Source organism: Epinephelus fuscoguttatus, linkage group LG11, assembly GCF_011397635.1.
Source record: "Epinephelus fuscoguttatus linkage group LG11, E.fuscoguttatus.final_Chr_v1".
NCBI lineage: Eukaryota > Metazoa > Chordata > Actinopteri > Perciformes > Serranidae > Epinephelus > Epinephelus fuscoguttatus.
In genome coordinates this window covers 39,194,184-39,215,988 of record NC_064762.1, presented here as the reverse complement: position 1 = coordinate 39,215,988, position 21,805 = coordinate 39,194,184, and the positions used below count along the sequence as shown (strand labels likewise).

The 21,805-nt window shown below is 41.6% G+C and overlaps 1 pseudogene; it reads left to right on the top strand.

The window, feature by feature from the left end:
* The first annotated feature begins 4,576 nt into the window (after positions 1-4,576).
* On the top strand, positions 4,577-10,816 carry LOC125897607 (trace amine-associated receptor 4-like; annotated as a pseudogene).
* Positions 10,817-21,805: the final 10,989 nt, after the last annotated feature.

Here is a 21,805-nt window from a genome sequence, read left to right as displayed (position 1 = left end):
GTCTCAGCGACATCTTGGCAATGAGCAAACGCTCTCCCTGCTATGTGTTAACGATCTAAACTTGATACATCGGGCTGACGTAGACCAGATGTATGTGTTTCTATCTGAGCAGTAACACGGCATCTCAATGTTGAATACAGGAGTACAACTGAGTTTTTAAATGACTTTGACCTCACTGCACTTTCTGCTTATATTGCAACTATATGCAGGAGTACATCTCTGAAATGTTATCTGACTTTGGATTCACAACAGAAAGGCCCTTGCTAAAACACAAAAAGCTTTAAACTGACCTGTAAGGATTTAATAAGTGGTAAAATGATCTCTTCTTGACAGTAGTTTTCAGGCTTGTTCCTTCATATTTTGTTTTGGCTGCAGATGGTAAAAGAATGCAGGAACAGACTGAGGTTTCATCATTTAAAATGATCTTCAATAAGGCAGGATGACTGCACAGTACATTTACAGTGAGATTTAAATCAGTATCTTTAGCAGCAAGATATGCATTGGTCACAACACAATGAAGATAACTCTGAGGAAGGATGACCTCACGTTTATGGATGTATATTGTCACATTTAACGTGTTTTACAATGCTGGAAAATACAGGTTAATAAGTTCTGAGTCTATATAGGCTATTTGTATATGTTTGTATATGTACAAAAAGTTGTGACGATGTGAAAAATAAAATTGAATACAAACAGAGCACAATGATTTGCACACCCTTTTTGAAGAACAGTGGAGAAAAATTCAACATGTCATTTTTTCACATTTCCAATGCATCTATTTCAGTGACATTTAGGCCAGACATTGCTATTAATTCAATACAACTGCACTGATAAAGAAACCGTTAACATTTTAATCCATAAAAATTATGTGCAATAAAGTGAAAAAACACAGAAAAAGGTTTTCAATATGTCAACTGAAATATATTTAAGAGGCTACTCGGAGAAGCCTTTGTTTGCAATGCCAGCTTGAATATGCTTATAAATAACTACTCTCTCTCTCTCTCTCTCTCTAATCTTTGCGATTTTGGGCCAATCTCCCAAACAGACAACCCTTAGAGCTTGAAAATTTGTGGATGGGGGGCCAACCTATGAATCTTGAGAAAGGAATTCACCGAGAAAGTTCAACAATTAGTGTCACAGTTACCAAATACTGAAGAAATGTTATGTAACACAGTAGACATGCTTTCAGGGTATGTGGGTATTTCTTTATTGTTAGAGTTCCTTAATAATCCACCTAAAACACACAAGGCATACCCAAAATCAACTGAGAACTGTTGATCCACTTTTAGTACATGTTCAGTCTCACTTAAAAGGTAAAGTTCTGAAGTTTTTTCCTCAACAGTCAGAATCACTGTCAGTGATTCTAACACTGAATTATACAAGTTTAAAAACACTGACATAAAATGTTTTTTTACATGTGCCTGAAAATTTAAGATGCTGCAAATGACAAGAACTGGGAGGTATTGGCTGGAAAACCAAATGGGGTCATAACATGATGCCCAACATAACCTACATTCAAAGCAGATACCAACATCACAGAGAGAACATTTGCTACATCTTTTTTCCAGGTGCTTTTAAGAGGGTAAAACTCTACTGAACATGTGATTATGAGTGGAAAAACTAAACAACACAGACACAAATGTCTATTTAGGAGCTTACTGTATATAAAACACTTCTTGACAACCTAAATTGATATGAAACATTCTGTTAAAACATTGGAGCCATTTGTTCATTATTAAAATACATGTATGACTACTGAACTGTGTCCATAACCCAGTGGGACTGCCGAAGCTTCAACAAGGATCTGCCCTTTTTTTTGTTAAGTCTAGCAATTCATTTATTTATTTATTTATTTATTTATTCAAGAAAAGGGACAGTGTGCATTTATCAACATTTTAACAAATGTAAATGCACCTGAATCAGCTAAAAGGCTAGTTTTCATTGGCAGTCCCTTCACCAGCTGTAAAAAGGCATCCTAGAAAAACTTTATAACATATATTTATATATAAATATATATATACATATATATTCTGACCATTAAAGACCCCCAGAAGGGAACCATCCCATCCAACTAGATAGACCAATAACCTGTCTCTCCACAACATGGAAGCTCCTGTCAGGCATCATAGCGGCTAAGATAACTAGGCATATGATCCTGTGATGGCTATGCCCACAGCCACACAAAAGGTTGAAGCATTCACACACTCACAAACACCATTACCACATATTCAGTTACTTTGAGTTGCAGTCAGTTCAGTTACATACAACACACATAGTTTGTTTTGTTTCAAATGTGTTTATTAGCACTTTGACAACACACTGTTTTCTAGATAGAGCGCACATTTACACTGCCAGATTTTCCGCGAATGTTGGGCCGTTTTCCCGGCAAGCTGTGAGTGTTTATACACACACAGAACCGAATTGGCGAGTTGATCCGAGGTGCACAATTTTCCGCCTCGTAGGGTAGTCATACTGGCGGAACCTTTATAGTTTAAACAGACCAAGGCGGCCTTCCGCAACGGGAGCAGCTGTTGAAGACTTGTGGGAGGAGCTGTTGATGACGCCGCACGTGCGACCCACTGGCTGTGGATAAACAGGAAACAGCTGAAAGCGGGATTTAGCGAGCAGCTAGTGGCAAGAGGGAAACGCAAACCTGACAGACACTGTAAAGATGAGCAACTGGGGAGACAAGGAATAGCGCACCCTCCTTGCCCTCACAAACGAAGAGGCCATTAACCTTCAGATGACGGGGACAGCGAAGAACGGGCCAGCTTACTAGAGAATCGCTGAAGGACTGACTAGCCTAGGCTTCCCTCCCATGTCATTGTTTACGTCACACGCTAAGCTACACATTTTGTTGCTAGCTCACGTCCCCCATTGCCCTGAAAAAGGCACATTCTGTATTAACAAAAGTAGGTAGGCGGCATTTTGCTGCACTCCCCAATTTTGTTTTTATACTGCCAATGCTGAAAAAAGACTGATTGGCCTCAGAGCATGTGAGCGGAGCGGACCGGGTGACAATTTCCACTCCTACCCTAACCTGTAATCTTCTATTCACAAATAAAACATGAGCTTGGTAGATTCTCCAGGGAAGCCCTCTCCCCTCTCCCCGCAGTTAGGGACCGTTCTCCATGGTACCGCTGTCGACAGGGTGGAAATGAGTCAAAGTGTGTAGGAGACGGACCGGGTTAAGCGGCCGACCTCCAGGGAAGCCCTCTCCCCTCTCCCTGCAGTTAGGAACCGTTCTCCAAGGTACCGCTGCTTCTCTTCTCAGTTTCTTTTCTGAAGTACACAGTAAACTCCATAGTTCTGAAAGAAAATAGTGTGGGTGTGCATAGGTGCAAAGATGCAAACATGCATTCTGGGTGGGCCATGAGCAACCGGAGCGAAATTGGAGCGAGAGATAAGGCTCCACTCCACCTTTTTAAAAAAATAGCCGCTCCTCGCTCAACACAAAATCCTTCTGCTCCCCACTCAGCTCTGCTCCAGCTCCGCTCCGCTGACATGCTCTGATTGGGCTTTCCTGCAAATTTGCACAATTCCTATTTAAAAAGGGCTATTGTTTGTCATCGGTGGCCCTGACTGGGATGAATGACCACCTTACCTCCTCTTCGCACATAGCAAAGTACCCCATGCCTCCACTGGTTTCTCTCCCTTTGAATTGCTGTTTGGTCATGAAGTAAGGGGCACTCTGTCTTCACTGAGAGAGATTTGGAAGGTAGATCACACAGGGAGGGAGGCTGTTAGCGTAATCTCTTATGTTGTGCAGATGTGAGACTGACTAGAAAGGATGAGTGAGCTTGCCCAATCCAACATGGCGGAGGCCCAGCAACATCAAAAGGCTATATCTGACGCTGTGGCTGTTTGTGGTTGGCTGAGAGGGATGTGAACTTATCAGTTTGCAGCTGTGTTACTGTAATCAAATCAGGTTGGGTTTCCATTACGTGTGCCACATGTGCCAAACGGTGCCAATCCCCTTTGATCTGACATCAGATGTGACGGGACAGTCGATGTAGAGATACATTTATCGTCTCCTCAGCTGTAAAACGCTCACTCTTTCCAGTTGGTAGGTCCGCCATCTAACTAGCTCTCCGCCGTGCGCTCCAATCGCGCCTCTTTTAAAGGGAATGAGAGGTGACACTCTGATTGCCTTATTGAATGATATGCCCAAAACACACCCATGACTAATTCACAGAGTAAGTCCAACCCTTTTAGACTCTCCGCCATGGCGCACAGTCTGAGAATGCACTGTCTAACTAGCAAGTGACTGGGACACGCCAATGCGCCACACGCCTGGCGCTTTGCGTTTTAGACCATCTAAATAGGGCCCTCAATGTCTAAATAACACTGGAGATCTTGTGTGGTGTTCCTTGCAAATGTAACATGAGAGCATATTACTGGCCAACCATATTACCGGTCAATGATCTCTGTCTCTCTTCAGACGGCACTGTGAAGAAGCCTGGCTCTGATTTCCTTGACTCGGGGACTCTCCTTCACGTTGCCAACATCGATTTGAAGTCTGAATGTGTAGAAGCTGGAGAGATGCTGCCTCATCGTAGGACACAGCAAAAGCGAAATGTGCCTTGAAGAGCTTGTCAAAGGCAGCAACTCTGGTCTGCATCATGCAGGGAAGGGCCTTCTGGTCCAGGATGATGTAGAAATCCTGGATGCTGTTGCTTCTTTCTCCGACACACAGGAGATGGAGCTGAGCACGGCCAGTTTCCTTGGGGAAGGTCTTCATGCTTCACCCCACCTGAGAGAGTGAGAAATTAATCACATGAAATAAAATTTGGAATTTGGTGTGGAGTACCAGCACTGCTGCCTAGAATTAAGAGAAAATGTTTGACTCAAGTGTACAATTATTTTTTTCATGAGCACAATTTTTAGGTGCGACCAGCAGCTCTATAGGTTACTCTGGCAGTTGGTAGGTCCACAAAGCTTAGTGAATAACTCAAATGACCAAAAATGCTCAAAATGTGCATACTGCAACTAGAGACCACAAGTGCATAGGCCAGAAAGAATGACCATGATTTGTCCATAAAAGGCACTACAGTAGCAAATTTGGTCGCAGCTATTATGAATTTGCACTTGTTATGAAGACAGCTGGCAGACAGCAGGTTTCTACCGTTTTTTTTCTCCCCCCATTAAAGGGTTTTTTTTGGGGAGTTTTTCCTTATCCACTGTGAGGGTCCAAAGGACAGAGGGATGTCGTATGTTGTAAAGCCCTGTGAGGCAAATTGTGATTTGTGATATTGGGCTTTATAAATAAAATTGAATTGAATTCAGCTGCTCCTGTGTTGAAACACCATGCCTGTCTGGAGAGGGATTTTATTTAATTTTTTTAAATCTGCATCAGCCCCTTGCCATCTTGGCCCTTGAAAACCTCATCAGTTGATGTCTTGAGTGAAATAAGAGTTTTAAGAACATACCTTCATGAACTTAATCAGGCAGCCAGTAGCATCTGATGCGCTCATCTTTCCAGTCTTCTTGCCCTTGCATGTTGAAGCTTTGTGTGTCATTTTGTTGTGGTGTAATGAAAATAAAATATTCAAAAAAAAAATTGGATGCAAGCTGCCACATTTGGAGAAATCTGTAAAAGTCTTGCTATTCAAATGTATATGCTCTTCCCTTACACTCTGAAAACTCTTCAGTGCCCCCTTATATATTGTAGTTCAGTAAGCTTTAACAACCTTCCCTGTCCCCATACGAAGGGCCAGATCCTCAAAAGGATTGCACTGCTTTTGCGACCGCTAAACCTGTGCAAATGAGAGAAAAAAATAGCGTGCAATCCACAAAGCACACGCAAAGGGTGAAATGCACGCAAACTGAACACAAACTGCACTGCCACTCCTAGCTGCGCTGGTCCAATTTGCATGCATGTAAATTCGGGAATATTCATAAATTCTGCGCAAAACTGCCCCCTTCTTATGCAAATAAGCCTCATTGCAAATACCACCTAATCCACAAAGACCAGCGCTAATTGCCACAGGCAGTAAAGCGGTGCTATTTAATGCCAGTGAGACCCGTGTATCCGCGCAATTTCTCTTTCTCCCTCTCTCACTCTCTCTCTCACGCAAAATGATTGCAAATTTCACTCAGTTGGTGGTAACTGTGGAGCATAGCCTATATAAGGGCTGTCATGCCAGGACTCCGGTAATCATGGCAGCAGTGATTGTAGCCAGGCGAAGGCACCGTAATGGCAGGCGCGCACCAGAAAGGATTTATCGGAAGAGAGTATCACTTTTGATTTAAGTGACAATGAAATCATTTGTAGATACCAGTTGCCAGGCCGCATGATCCTTGCGCTACTAGATGACATCAAGGATGACATTGAGCCTGCCACCCAGAGATCCCATGCTTTACCTGGCATTGTCAAATTAGTGTCTACTAGTGATGCGCGGATGGGCTCTGACGGCACCCGAATCCGTATCTATCCATCAATCATCCATCCACCACCCATCTGAGCAAATTAATTTTCTGTAATTACAGACCTGCATCCACCCACACCCGCATGTTTATATTATCAGGAAAGATTAGATCCTGACCAATTTCGTCAGCTGACTGACATTAAAATAATCAATAAAATGGCGCCGTTACTCCGTGCGTAAAGGCGCACATTGGCACTCTTAATGAGGAGACACTCATTTCTGCTGCTGCGGGGATCACTGTGTTAAATAAACCCTTCCACATGACACATTTAAAGAGCATGCTTGCCCAGCCAATCATACATTATTTATCAGCGGGATATAAGCATGATGATATAGAGGGCCTATTGTATTGCACACGACACAAATAGGCTCATTTCACATTTTAGAGCATGCAATACATTTTCCCCTCATTAATGTTTGTCAAAGCAATTTGTAAACTTTGTTTTTAAAGGGTGCGATTTAAATAAAAGTTGTTATTATTAGGCTATTATTTTCACCTGCCCATAACCATCCGCCATTACTCAGATTGTTCATTTTTATCACCCGATCGACCTGGCGGTTATAACTGCCATCCGCGCATCTCTAGTGTCTACACTACAGGTTCTTGCATCTGGCTCTTTCCAGAACCCCATTGCAGGCATCTCAGGACTCTCACAGTCATCCATCAGCAGGGCCATATGCCGCAAATTGCACTCAGCTGCCAAACTTTGTGGGCGTGTTAGCGCCGGCATATGATTAGAGCAAATTCTTTTGAGGATAAGGCGCTAAAACAGGGCAGATTGCATGAGCTAATTCTGCACAAATAATGGCGCTATTAGCAGGAACAATCCATTCTTTGTGGATCTGGCCCTACATCTTTTGTCACTCAGATTAGGGGAAAAAAACTCATTGTCAGAGGCATGCAGAGTACTCTTTTCTACATCACTGCAGAAAAGTTAGATATTAAACCACTGAAGGTCAGCAAAAACATGGTTTCAGGTGTTGTTAAAATGCTCTTTAAAGGTGTATAAAGTGCAAAGCCCCAAACTTTAATTATTTTCGGACCTCTAAAAAAGCAGAAAGTATTGTAAAAAGTGAGGTTTGTTTTATGGGAATGTAGTCATGCTGCTTCATGGCCCATGGACAAAGTGGATAAAAAGTGGCTTCAATGTACTCCATTGAAATTTAAAAGTAATAACATTAAATGGTGTATGTGTATTGCAGTTTAACATGCATGGACAAACAAGGAATTGTATGATAAGTCATCATTTTGAGTGACATTAAATGCCACTCCCTTAATATGTAAATGAGCCCAGAATAATAAATCTGCTCTGACTATGCTGCTCAGCAGCACAGAGGCTGAGCAGCCCCATCAGTGAAGATGCACAAACCAGGATTAATAGGCATGGTGTGAAACCTACAAGCACTAAAATCAACCTTTGAATCTGTATGTAGAAAACTGTGTTAAATTTTCTAGATTTAAGTCATATTATTATTGCAAATGTTATCTTAGTAGTAAGAACATTTATGCATGGAACCCACATTCTTTCTCAACAGGTCTGATGATCTCTGCAATGAATCTACAAATGTATCTGGCATAACAGCAGTCATAACTTCATATGTATTATGTGTCTTTGTTGGCTGTTTATCAGTTCTTATAATGTGTGGAAACCTTCTGGTAATAATCTCTATCATATACTTCAAACAGCTCCACACTCCTACAAACTACCTCATCCTCTCTCTGGCTGTGGCTGACCTGCTTGTTGGTGTTGTAGTTTTGCCTTTTAGCACAATACTGGCTGTAAGCTCATGTTGGCATCTTGAAGGTTTGCTCTGTAAAGTCCGAGGCTGCTTTGATATATTTCTGTGCACATGTTCTATTTTAAATTTGTGTTGTATTTCTGTTGATAGATATTATGCAGTGTGTCAGCCTCTGAGGTACAGAACTAAAATAACTGTCCATGTTATTGTGATCATGATCCTAGTGAGCTGGACTGTTTCTGCTCTAAATGGAATTGGCCTCACAATTCGAGGACTGAATGAAGAACAATCTAACAGGTGTGTTTTATTTCAGCGTCTCACAAGTTTAGGAATTATGGGAACCTTTTTTGCTTATTACCTCCCAGGTACTGTAATGTTCATCATCTACCTAAAGATCTTGATGGTGTCACAGAGACAGGTGCATCCAGAACACAACCTGTCAAAACACAAAGTCTGGAGCAACCATCAGTAAGATGGAGAGAAAGGCCACCAAAACTCTGGCTATTGTTATGGGAGTTTTTCTCATCTGTTGGACTCCTTTCTTTCTTTGTTTCACCTTTAATCCTCTGACTGATAATGCAATACCAGCCTCTGTGATTGCATCATTTAAATGGCTTGGATGGTCAAATTCAATGCTCAATCCATTTGTCTATGGTTTCTTTTACACCTGGTTTCAAACATCTTTCAAAATGATAATTTCTGGGAAAATATTTCAAGGTGATTTTACTCATTTTAAGCTTGTCTGACTCATTACTGAGGTGTGGACATGGGCATATTGACAGGGTTTACACTGAAGATTAGCATCTCTTTCCCACTGTATGGCATATCTTTACATCAAAGTTATCACTTTTCTAGATATACAGTATCTGTACATACAACTCAGTGTGCAGATTAGCCCCTCAACAGTGATGGACTCAGGATGTTTGAATGGCAGAGGCGAAAAGGAAAAAAGGGCACCTACTGCATGACATGGGGCCCCATGGGTGCACAAGAAGCTAGTGTGTCATATATGGTGAAATGGTCTTCGTCCTTGATTGTTAATTAAGATTATACAGACAATCCAGGCTAAAAGTATGTTTAAAATGCTTATTTTATAAACTAAAGAAAAGAAAAGATTTTACACAAAGGAAAACTGAAAATCAGCAATAAACAAAGAAGACAGCATGAGTCTTTGTAGGCTATGCACTGGCTCTCTTGATGCTACTCCTTGTGGAATGGACACCCTCTGTTTTTGGATAACTTATAACTGGTTGACAAGGCCCAACAGAGCAGCAAAACTCAACAAATCTCGAGAGTGGTGGTCTATGCTGTGCTTTTGAAGATGAGCGGATCAGTGGGAAACATTAAGGACGATAGGAGAGGTACATGTTATTTGTTTTATCCCTTGACTCATTTCTCTCCATAGCATCCTCTGTATTCTCTGTTTCTTCATGTTTATCATTATTTCTCTCCATAGCATCATCTGTGTTCTCCCTTCATCCTCAACTTCATCTCTCTCCCTGCTATCATCACATTGTTCTTGAATGTCTTCATATCCTCTATCTGTCTTGCATCCCTTGGCTCTCTGATATTTCAATCACTCTCTGTACATTCTTTATCTAAGGTGGAGAAAATAATATTTGTATTGTAATAGTTGAATATAATTTCACTATAGGCTATGTAATATATGTCTAGTGTTGCAACAGATGCTCAGTGATTATGGCTCTGCAGGACAAGCTAGCTAGCAGTGAGGAGTAAACATACCTTTATCCTTAGCTCCTCCCTTGCTACTTTGGACCCAATTTTCCAAAGAGATGCTCCCTTTTGCAGCATTTTCCAGCTGCATTTTTATTAATGTTTGTTTCCTTTCTTTCCCTGGCATTCTGGAAGTGTAGATTATTGACCAATCAAACTTAATATTTTCTGTTTATATAGAAATTTAGAGCAAGGCTAGCACAGGATAATCAACTAGCTAGCTTCTTAGCTAAAGCTAGTTATCTCACATTAGCTAGGCTACCAGGCTAAAACGTGACACCACATGCTGCTACTATCAATAAAAGCACTTGCAGTGTACATACATTCATTAGTAATGCATCATTGGTAAAACTCAGTCTTTGCAACTTTGCTATAGCCCATTATCCACCTCAGCCAAACACAGCAGTTACATCTCAGATGCTCCCTAACGTGTTTTGAAAGCAAGCAGGGTTTGACTATTTGGAAGCTGCCGACTGTCGTCATTGCACCCACTTTGGAAAAGCCTGCCTTAGTAAATTTGGGGAGACTGTGGTTACTACAACATATTTTCTTCGCTGGAATTTTTTCTCTTCATTGTGAGGGCACTTTATAGTGTGTTTTCTTGGAAGGGCATCTAAGAGATCACTTGATAACAGCACACCTTTCCATGGAAGGGCACTCATAGAGGGTTTAGACAACTGACAATCTTTATAGCACTGCATCCCATTTTCTCTACTGGAAAGGGCACCATTTGGGCAACTGTCATGTAATGGCAGCATAGAGGGCACTTTAGAATGGCACCATAACTGTTCATCGTTTAGACCATTGGAAGGGCACCAATAGGGCACTGCATCACATATCATCCACTAACAGAGAATCATTAAGACACATTATTGAATTTTCTTGTTGTTTTCCATGTGAAGGGCAGCCGATAGGGCACGTCCTCTGGTTTCATCACTCAAGAGGGCAGCCAACAGGGAACATCGTCTCGTTTTGATCACTCAAGAGGGCAGCAAAAAGGGCACATTCGCTCATTTTCATCATTCAAGAGGGCAGCTGATAGGGCACATCCTCTCATTTTCGCCACTCAAGAGGGCACTTTAGCGCAGGGTTTTCAACCAAGGCGGGGCAGTCGCCCCCCCCTAGTCCATCTGTGCCCCTCAAACAGCATGTATTCTGTGTGAATGTCTGTAAATAAATGTAGGATCCACATATCTCACTGTGTCTCATTTACTGTTAGCATTCACCCAGATAGCACACATACATCTGGCCGATGTCGGCCTGAGGACGGCACATCGGCCCTGAATTTATAACATCTGACAAGCGTCGGCCGCATGGGCGGATATCTATTGGGGCGGCAGTAGCTCGAGTCCCCATCCAGACCAAAATATGGAGCGTGGACTGGTGGCTGGAGAGGTGCCAGTTCACCTCCTGGGCACTGCCGAGGTGCCCTAGAGCAAGGCACCGAACCCCCCAACTGCTCGGGGTGCCTCACCAAGGGCAGCCCCCTCACTCTGACATCTCTCCACTTTGTGCATGTATAGGTCCTGTTTGTGCATGTGTGTGTCTTTCGGACTTGTGTGTAATTGACAAGCAAGAGTGAAAACATTGAATTTCCCCTCAGGGGGATTAATAAAGTAAATAAGCTTAAACTTAATAAATTTAATACTCTTTTGTCCCAGCTCATCAAACGTCTCTGTTATGTTGGCTTTGGGTCGGCCCAGTGCCATAGAATGTCTGCTCACATATAGAAGTCGCCACAGAGGCGGAATTTCATCTCTGCGGTCTTTGTTTGGAACTGAGTTCGCAGGACACAGCATCTCATTGCAGTTGGTTTCAGGTAAGCTAACTGGAATAAATTGGCAGAAAATAGCTATGTTGTTTCTTCTGTGACCGTTAAAAGAGGTTCCTGGTGAGTGGCGAGGCACAACTGGGTGTATATAGCTGAGCGTTAGGTCCCCACCAGCTAACATTACCTTCGTTAGCTGTTAGCTAGTTTAGCGGTTTAGCTCATGTTAGCTAACTGGCTACAACTGTGGTGTTTTATTTTCCCAGGAGAAGTGGACTGGCCATCAGATATTGTTTGTGGAAATTTGAAAATCATTCAATCAATCAAATTGACTTTTGTCTCTTGATTGTGCCCACTGACACACGAAATAGGGTAACACTCAGCTTCTCACATTGAATGGTGAAATATTTGTAGTTTGATAGGTCCGACCTAAATGAATAAAGGTCGTAGTTAACGAAGCATATGAATATTAATGAAGGAGTGCCCACTGAGCGCAGCTTCTTTTATTGATCGTTTGAACGTCGCGTGGTGGTCATTTTCGATTAAAGGCCGACGTCTCATGGTACATTCACACCAAAAGCGACCTGAGCGCCAGTGGTTGCTCAGGTCGCTGGCATCGCACTGCTTGGCAGCAGCTCCAGCAGGCGCTTGCAGCGGCCAAAGGGGCAGGGCCAGCTGCTGCAGATGTGTCCATCAAGGCTGACACGGCTGTTCACTTTACAAGGATGAACAAATATATCATATATGTCTTCATTTTGTATTATCCTTGACTTTCATTACACAATTAAAATAACGCTAATAAACACAGTCAATATAGAGTCCTTCATAATTATGATTTTACTCTCCTGTTGGCACGTAGGACCACTGAGAAATGTAATTGGTGGTAAATAAGCGGGAGCTCTTTAATCGCACTTTCGGAAGCCTCCTTTGTACTGCATCAGCGTATTTGCTGAGGAAACACAGGGCCCGGAGCCGTTGGGCCGTCTGGGTCCACAGAGTCCTGCAAACCTGGCAACTCCACGGTGAATTTCACCGGCTCGTACAGCTCCAAGAGAGCCCAGACCTCCGTACCCAAATCCCGGTCTGCAATTGGCTGCTGCTTCAGCAGCGGCGCTGCTCATTTGCATAAAGTTCAGCTTCTCTCAACCTCTACTTGACGCTCTGGTCGCTGGCATCGCACCACTCGCTGCAGCCGACGCCCCTGACGCCCTTTGTAGCAAGCGTACATTGAAAATGAATAGCTGCCGGCCGCTTATGACGCTCATGACGCTTTTGGTGTGAATGCACAGTCAGTGACGTCTTGGCAATGAGCAAACGCTCTCCTGCTATGTGTTAACGATCTAAACTTGATACATCGGGCTGACGTAGACCAGATGTATGTGTTTCTATCTGAGCAGTAACACTGCATCTCTGTGTTGAATACTGGAGTACAACTGAGTTTTTAAATGACTTTGACCTCACTGCACTTTCTGCTTATACTGCAACTATATGCAGGAGTAAAGGAGTACATCTCTGAAATGTTATCTGACTTTGGATTCACAACAGAAAGGCCCTTGCTAAAACACAAAAAGCTTTAAACTGACCTGTAAGGATTTAATGAGTGGTAAAATGATCTCTTCTTGACAGTAGTTTTCAGGCTTGTTCCTTCATATTTTGTTTTGGCTGCAGATGGTAAAAGAATGCAGGAACAGACTGAGGTTTCATCATTTAAAATGATCTTCAATAAGGCCGGATGACTGCACAGTACATTTACAGTGAGATTTAAATCAGTATCTTTAGCAGCAAGATATGCACTGGTCACAACACAATGAAGATAACTCTGAGGAAGGATGATCTCACGTTTATGGATGTATATTGTCACATTTAACGTGTTTTACAATGCTGGAAAATACAGGTTAATAAGTTCTGAGTCTATATAGGCTATTTGTATATGTTTGTATATGTACAAAAAGTTGTGACGATGTGAAAAATAAAATTGAATACAAACAGAGCACAATGATTTGCACACCCTTTTTGAAGAACAGTGGAGAAAAATTCAACATGTCATTTTTTCACATTTCCAATGCATCTATTTCAGTGACATTTAGGCCAGACATTGCTATTAATTCAATGAAACTGCACTGATAAAGAAACCGTTAACATTTTAATCCATAAAAATTATGTGCAATAAAGTGAAAAAACACAGAAAAAGGTTTTCAATATGTCAACTGAAATATATTTAATAGGCTACTCGGAGAAGCCTTTGTTTGCAATGCCAGCTTGAATATGCTTATAAATAACTACTCTCTCTCTCTCTCTCTCTTTCTCTCTGTCTCTCTCTCTCTCTCTAATCTTTGCGATTTTGGGCCAATCTCCCAAACAGACAACCCTTAGAGCTTGAAAATTTGTGGATGGGGGGCCAACCTATGAATCTTGAGAAAGGAATTCACCGAGAAAGTTCAACAATTAGTGTCACAGTTACCAAATACTGAAGAAATGTTATGTAACACAGTAGACATGCTTTCAGGGTATGTGGGTATTTCTTTATTGTTAGAGTTCCTTAATAATCCACCTAAAACACACAAGGCATACCCAAAATCAACTGAGAACTGTTGATCCACTTTTAGTACATGTGCAGTCTCACTTAAAAGGTAAAGTTCTGAAGTTTTTTCCTCAACAGTCAGAATCACTGTCAGTGATTCTAACACTGAATTATACAAGTTTAAAAACACTGACATAAAATGTTTTTTTACATGTGCCTGAAAATTTTCTTGAGAAAAGATGCTGCAAATGACAAGAACTGGGAGGTATTGGCTGGAAAACCAAATGGGGTCATAACATGTTGCCCAACATAATCTACATTCAAAGCAGATACCAACATCACCGAGAGAACATTTGCTACATTTTTTTCCAGGTGCTTTTAAGAGGGTAAAACTCTACTGAACATGTGATTATGAGTGGAAAAACTAATCAACACAGACACAAATGTCTATTTAGGAGCTTACTGTATATAAAACACTTCTTGACAACCTAAATTGATATGAAACATTCTGTTAAAACATTGGAGCCATTTGTTTATTATTTATGTATATGTTTAAAACTCTGTGAGCAGTGGAACATTAGTGTAGCCCACAGGGCCGAGTCATTGACAAGTCACTCGAGCACTCACTCACTCAAGGACAGGCTGGCTGCAACATTCAGATGGTTAAACCTGGAGAATGTCCAATCAGATGCCCACCTGGCTGCTGCACATATAGTAGCAAAAGAGGCTCCTCGCCAAAAGGCCCATCAGGTAGCAACCCCACAGGTTGGTTGTGCCTGAACCCTGGACAGGACCGGCACACCCAGAAAAATACATGTAAGACTGCTGAACTGTGTCCATAACCCAGTGGGAAGCTTCAACAAGGATCTGCCCTTTTTTTTAAAATCTAGGTGTTTATGTATTCATTTATTCAAGAAAAGGGACAGTGTGCATTTATCAACATTTCAACAAATGTAAATGCACCTGAATTAGCTGAAAGGCTAGTTTTCATTGGCAGTCCCTTCACCAGCTGTAAAAAGGCATCCTAGAAAAACTTTATAACATATATATATATATATATATATATATATATATATATATATATATATATATATATATGTATATATATATGTATATTTTGACCATTAAAGACCCCCAGAAGGGAACCATCCCATCCAACTAGATAGACCAATAACCTGTCTCTCCACAACATGGAAGCTCCTGTCAGGCATCATAGCGGCTAAGATAACTAGGCATATGATCCTGTGATGGCTATGCCCACAGCCACACAAAAGGTTGAAGCATTCACACACTCACAAACACCATTACTACATATTCAGTTACTTTGAGTTGCAGTCCACTCCTCACTCGCAGACCTGTCACTTTGCGCTGCTCATCTGCTCTGCTTGGTTCTGCGCATTCTTCGCTCCGCTCCGGTCCACTCCATCATAAATTTTATCCCGCTCCACTCGCTCACCACTCTGCTCAAAAAAACTGCATCGTACTACCCTAACCTGTAATCTTCTATTCACAAATAAAACATGAGCTTGGTAGATTCTCCAGGGAAGCCCTCTCCCCTCTCCCCACAGTTAGGGACCGTTCTCCATGGTACCGCTGCTTCTCTTCTCAGTTTCTTTTCTGAAGTACACAGTAAACTCCGTAGTTCTGAAAGAAAATAGTGTGGGTGTGCACAGGTGCAAAGATGCAAACATGCAATCTGGGTGGGCCATGAGCAACCGGAGTGAAATTGGAGCGAGAGATAAGGCTCCACTCCACCTTTTTAAAAAAAATAGCCACTCCTCGCTCAACACAAAATCCTTCTGCTCCCCACTCAGCTCTGCTCCAGCTCCGCTCCACTGGTTTCTCTCCCTTTGAATTGCTGTTTGGTCATGAAGTAAGGGGCACTCTGTCTTCACTGAGAGAGATTTGGAAGGTAGATCACACAGGGAGGGAGGCTGTTAGCGTAATCTCTTACGTTGTGCAGATGTGAGACCGACCAGAAAGGATGAGTGAGCTTGCCCAATCCAACATGGCGGAGGCCCAGCAACATCAAAAGGCTATATCTGATGCTGTGGCTGTTTGTGGTTGGCTGAGAGGGATGTGAACTTATCAGTTTGCAGCTGTGTTACTGTAATCAAATCAGGTTGGGTTTCCATTACGCGTGCCAAATGTGCCAAACGGTGCCAATCCCCTTTGATCTGACATCAGATATGACGGGACAGTCAATATAGATGTAACCGGGTGGTAAAATCCAGTATTATTCTCCTTTTAGGGTTGATATAATTCCCCTAGTTAATTTAATGTTAGTACATGTGTTCTTTGTTGTTTTCCTTTTGGTGTAATGTCCTTTAAAAGTGAGTAACAACAGATTGTAAGTGCACTGGCACAGGCTCACTTGTTATTGCCAACTTTGGCCACAAGGCGGCAGTAGGTGGTAATATTATTGTTACCCTGCATGTGCGCCAGAGTTGTTTTTCCTGTTTTACGTGCGGACAACCCGGAAATGTGCAGAGTGGATGGTCCCATCGTGTAAAGTAGTAGGCACTACTGGAGTTTGTGTCCTGGCATTTTGAAGGCTGGTCGTCGACCACGGTGTTCTCGAGTACATGGTAGCTGACCGTGTGTGGAGTAGTGCAATCTCCGGGTCCCACGTGTGTTTGGTGAAGCTTGTTGGAATGTAAGTGTCCTATGAAAAATATGTTGTACATTTCTTGGTTAATTTTGTGCATTTACAGTTGCGGTTTATGGTGTAAAATATGTATTTAACAGATGTTATTTCATATTTTCTGTAATTAGCCAGTCCACTGCCGTATTTTATTTTGTTTATTTTTTTTTATTATTTCTTTCTTTGTATTCATTTTCATTATAAGTCAGCCACAAACGAGCTGTTTGCTCCCCTGGACTGAGAAGTTGAGACACTCTGTTAAAGAATGACCTGTTGCAAATGTGGTCAGAAATAAATGTGGCGCTCAAAGAACCCTTGAAGTAAATGTGTCCTGTGTGGCATCTAATTCCACGGGCTACATAGAGATACATTTATCGTCTCCTCAGCTGTAAAACGCTCACTCTTTCCAGTTGGTAGGTCTGCCATCTAACTAGCTCTCCGCCGTGCGCTCCAATCGCGCCTCTTTTAAAGGGAATGAGAGGTGACACTCTGATTGCCTTATTGAATGATATGCCCAAAACACACCCATGACTAATTCACAGAGTAAGTCCAACCCTTTTAGACTCTCCGCCATGGCGCACAGTCTGAGAATGCGTTGTCTAACTAGCAAGTGACTGGGACACGCCAATGCGCCGCACGCCTGGCGCTTTGTGTTTTAGACCATCTAAATAGGGCCCTCAATGTCTAAATAACACTGGAGATCTTGTGTGGTGTTCCTTGCAAATGTAAAATGAGAACATATTACCGGCCAACCATATTACCGGTCAATGATCTCTGTCTCTCTTCAAACGGCACTGTGAAGAAGCCTGGCTCTGATTTCCTTGACTCGGGGACTCTCCTTGACGTTGCCAACATCGATGCTGTGCACGGTGGTCTGGATGAATGTGTAGAAGCTGGATAGTGCCTCATCGTAGGACACAGCAAAAGCGAAATGTGCCTTGAAGAGCTTGTCAAAGGCAGCAACTCTGGTCTGCATCATGCAGGGAAGGGCCTTCTGGTCCAGGATGATGTAGAAATCCTGGATGCTGTTGCTTCTTTCTCCGACACACAGGGGATGGAGCTGAGCATGGCCAGTTTCCTTGGGGAAGGTCTTCATGCTTCACCCTACCTGAGAGAGTGAGAAATTAATCACATGAAATAAAATTTGGAATTTGGTGTGGAGTACCAGCACTGCTGCCTAGAATTAAGAGAAAATGTTTGACTCAAGTGCACAATTATTTTTTTCATGAGCACAATTTTTAGGTGCGACCAGCAGCTCTATAGGTTACTCTGGCAGTTGGTAGGTCCACAAAGCTTAGTGAATAACTCAAATGACCAAAAATGCTCAAAATGTGCATACTGCAACTAGAGACCACAAGTGCATAGGCCAGAAAGAATGACCATGATTTGTCCATAAAAGGCACTACAGTAGCAAATTTGGTCGCAGCTATTATGAATTTGCACTTGTTATGAAGACAGCTGGCAGACAGCAGGTTTCTACCGTTTTTTTTCTCCCCCCATTAAAGGGTTTTTTTTGGGGAGTTTTTCCTTATCCACTGTGAGGGTCCAAAGGACAGAGGGATGTCGTATCCCGTAAAGCCCTGTGAGGCAAATTGTGATTTGTGATATTGGGCTTTATAAATAAAATTGAATTGAATTCAGCTGCTCCTGTGTTGAAACACCATGCCTGTCTGGAGAGGGATTTTATTTAATTTTTTAAATCTGCATCAGCTCCTTGCCATCTTGGCCCTTGAAAACCTCATCAGTTGATGTCTTGAGTGAAATAAGAGTTTTAAGAACATACCTTCATGAACTTAATCAGGCAGCCAGTAGCATCTGATGCGCTCATCTTTCCAGTCTTCTTGCCCTTGCATGTTGAAGCTTTGTGTCATCTTTGTTGTGGTGTAATGAAAAGAAAATATTCAAAAAAAAATTGGATGCAAGCTGCCACATTTGGAGAAATCTGTAAAAGTCTTGCTATTCAAATGTATATGCTCTTCCCTTACACTCTGAAAACTCTTCAGTGCCCCCTTATATATTGTAGTTCAGTAAGCTTTAACAACCTTCCCTGCCCCCATACTAAATCTTTTGTCACTCAGATTAGGGGAAAAAAACTCACTGTCAGAGGCACGCAGAGTACTCTTTTCTACATTACTGCAGAAAAGTTAGATATTAAACCACTGAAGGCCAGCAAAAACATGGTTTCAGGTGTTGTTAAAATGCTCTTTAAAGGTGTATAAAGTGCAAAGCCCCAAACTTTAATTATTTTCGGACCTCTATTAGTAGTATTGTAAAAAGTGAGGTTTGTTTTATGGGAATGTAGTCATGCTGCTTCATGGCCCATGGACAAAGTGGATAAAAAGTGGCTTCAATGTACTCCATTGAAATTTAAAAGTAATAACATTAAATGGTGTATGTGTATTGCAGTTTAACATGCATGGACAAACAAGGAATTGTCTGATAAGTCATCATTTTGAGTGACATTAAATGCCCCTCCCTTAATATGTAAATGAGCCCAGAATAATAAATCTGCTCTGACTATGCTGCTCAGCAGCACAGAGGCTGAGCAGCCCCATCAGTGAAGATGCACAAACCAGGATTAATAGGCATGGTGTGAAACCTACAAGCACTAAAATCAACCTTTGAATCTGTATGTAGAAAACTGTGTTAAATTTTCTAGATTTAAGTCATATTATTATTGCAAATGTTATCTTAGTAGTAAGAACATTTATGCATGGAACCCACATTCTTTCTCAACAGGTCTGATGACCTCTGCAATGAATCTACAAATGTATCTGGCATAACAGCAGTCATAACTTCATATGTATTATGTGTCTTTGTTGCCTGTTTATCCGTTCTTATAATGTCTGGAAACCTTCTGGTAATAATCTCTATCATATACTTCAAACAGCTCCACACTCCTACAAACTACCTCATCCTCTCTCTGGCTGTGGCTGACCTGCTTGTTGGTGTTGTAGTTATGCCTTTTAGCACAATACTGGCTGTAAGCTCATGTTGGCATCTTGAAGGTTTGCTCTGTAAAGTCCGAAGCTGCTTTGATATATTTCTGGGCACATGTTCTATTTTAAATTTGTGTTGTATTTCTATTGATAGATATTATGCAGTGTGTCAGCCTCTGAGGTACAGAACTAAAATAACTGTCCATGTTATTGTGATCATGATCCTAGTGAGCTGGACTGTTTCTGCTCTAAATGGAATTGGCCTCACAATTAGGGGACTGAATGAAAAACAATCTAACAAGTGTGTTTTATTTCAGCGTCTCACAAGTTTAGGAATTATGGGAACCTTTTTTGCTTATTACCTCCCAGGTACTGTAATGTTCATCATCTACCTAAAGATCTTGATGGTGTCACAGAGACAGGTACGCAGCATCCAGAACACAATCTGTCAGAACACAAAGTCTGAAGCAACCATCAGTAAGATGGAGAGAAAGGCCACCAAAACTCTGGCTATTGTTATGGGAGTTTTTCTCATCTGTTGGACTCCTTTCTTTCTTTCTTTCACCGTTTACCCTTTGAGTAATTACACAATACCAGCCTCTGTGATTGCATCATTTAAATGGCTTGGATGGTCAAATTCAATGCTCAATCCATTTGTCTATGGTTTCTTTTACACCTGGTTTCAAACATCTTTCAAAATGATAATTTCTGGGAAAATATTTCAAGGTGATTTTACTCATTTTAAGCTTGTCTGACTCATTACTGAGGTGTGGACATGGGCATATTGACAGGGTTTACACTGAAGATTAGCATCTCTTTCCCACTGTATGGCATATCTTTACATCAAAGTTATCACTTTTCTAGATATACAGTATCTGTACATACAACTCAGTGTGCAGATTAGCCCCTCAACAGTGATGGACTCAGGATGTTTGAATGGCAGAGGCGAAAAGGAAAAAAGGGCACCTACTGCATGACATGGGGCCCCATGGGTGCACAAGAAGCTAGTGTGTCATATATGGTGAAATGGTCTTCGTCCTTGATTGTTAATTAAGATTATACAGACAATCCAGGCTAAAAGTATGTTTAAAATGCTTATTTTATAAACTAAAGAAAAGAAAAGATTTTACACAAAGGAAAACTGAAAATCAGCAATAAACAAAGAAGACAGCATGAGTCTTTGTAGGCTATGCACTGGCTCTCTTGATGCTACTCCTTGTGGAATGGACACCCCTCTGTTTTTGGATAACTTATAACTGGTTGACAAGGCCCAACAGAGCAGCAAAACTCAACAAATCTCGCAGAGTGGTGGTCTATGTTGTGCTTTTGAAGATGAGCGGGATCAGTGGGAAACATTAAGGACGATAGGAGAGGGTACATGTTATTTGTTTTATCCCTTGACTCATTTCTCTCCATAGCATCCTCTGTATTCTCTGTTTCTTCATGTTTATCATTATTTCTCTCCATAGCATCATCTGTGTTCTCCCTTCATCCTCAACTTCATCTCTCTCCCTGCTATCATCACTTTGTTCTTGAATGTCTTCATATCCTCTATCTGTCTTGCATCCCTTGGCTCTCTGATATTTCAATCACTCTCTCTACATTCTTTATCTAAGGTGGAGAAAATAATATTTGTATTGTAATAGTTGAATATAATTTCACTGTAGGCTATGTAATATATGTCTAGTGTTGCAACAGATGCTCAGTGATTATGGCTCTGCAGGACAAGCTAGCTAGCAGTGAGGAGTAAACATACCTTTATCCTTAGCTCCTCCCTTGCTACTTTGGACCCAATTTTCCAAAGAGATGCTCCCTTTTGCAGCATTTTCCAGCTGCATTTTTATTAACGTTTGTTTCCTTTCTTTCCCTGGCATTCTGGAAGTGTAGATTATTGACCAATCAAACTTAATATCTTCTGTTTATATAGAAATTTAGAGCAAGGCTAGCACAGGATAATCAACTAGCTAGCTTCTTAGCTAAAGCTAGTTATCTCACATTAGCTAGGCTACCAGGCTAAAACGTGACACCACA